This window comes from Schistocerca cancellata, chromosome 5, assembly GCF_023864275.1.
Source record: "Schistocerca cancellata isolate TAMUIC-IGC-003103 chromosome 5, iqSchCanc2.1, whole genome shotgun sequence".
Taxonomy (NCBI): Eukaryota; Metazoa; Arthropoda; class Insecta; order Orthoptera; family Acrididae; genus Schistocerca; species Schistocerca cancellata.
In genome coordinates, this window is record NC_064630.1 from 617,983,313 (window position 1) to 617,983,989 (window position 677).

Genomic DNA, 677 nt, shown 5'->3' on the forward strand with positions numbered 1-677 from the left:
GTGGAACCACCAATGTTTCATTCTCACCTCACCCACTGAGCCAAGGAAAGAACCCATTCCACCACCCACAAATTGACACTTTCCCTCCTACCATCCCCGACAAAATAATGACTTTTGCACTCCTCTGTCACTAACGCTCAATATCTAGTGTCACAAACATCTGACCACTACAAGAGATACATATATGCGAAATTCAGCTTGTTTCTTAGTTTAAATTCACTCCTATTGTAGTTACGGCAACGGCCGTGCCGCAGTGGAAACACCGGTTCCCGTCAGATTACCGAAGTTGAGCACTGTCGGGCGTGGCCGGCACTTGGATGGGTGACCGTCCGGGGTGCCATGTGCTGTTTCCATTTCTGGGGGTGCACTCAGCCTTGTGATGCCAATTGAGGAGCTACTCGACCGAATAATAGCGGCTCCGGTCAAGGAAAACCATCATAACGACCGGGAGAACGGTGTGCTGACGACACGCCCCTCCTATCCGCATCCACAGCTAAGGATGACACGGTGGTCGGATGGTCCCGATGAGCCACTTGTGACCTGAAGATGGAGTGCTATTGTAGTTAAAACAGACTGCGAGAAAGAAAAGAAAATTACACTTTCTCACTACACACCATTTTTTTTCTCCTCTGGTTTTACCGTTACGCATGGACGTTGTTGGTTATAAACATGTACAG

The 677-nt window shown here is 48.6% G+C and overlaps 1 pseudogene; it reads left to right on the plus strand.

Moving 5' to 3' along the window:
* Nucleotides 1–235: 235 nt before the first annotated feature.
* LOC126189903 (5S ribosomal RNA) lies at nt 236–353 on the plus strand (annotated as a pseudogene).
* Nucleotides 354–677: the final 324 nt, after the last annotated feature.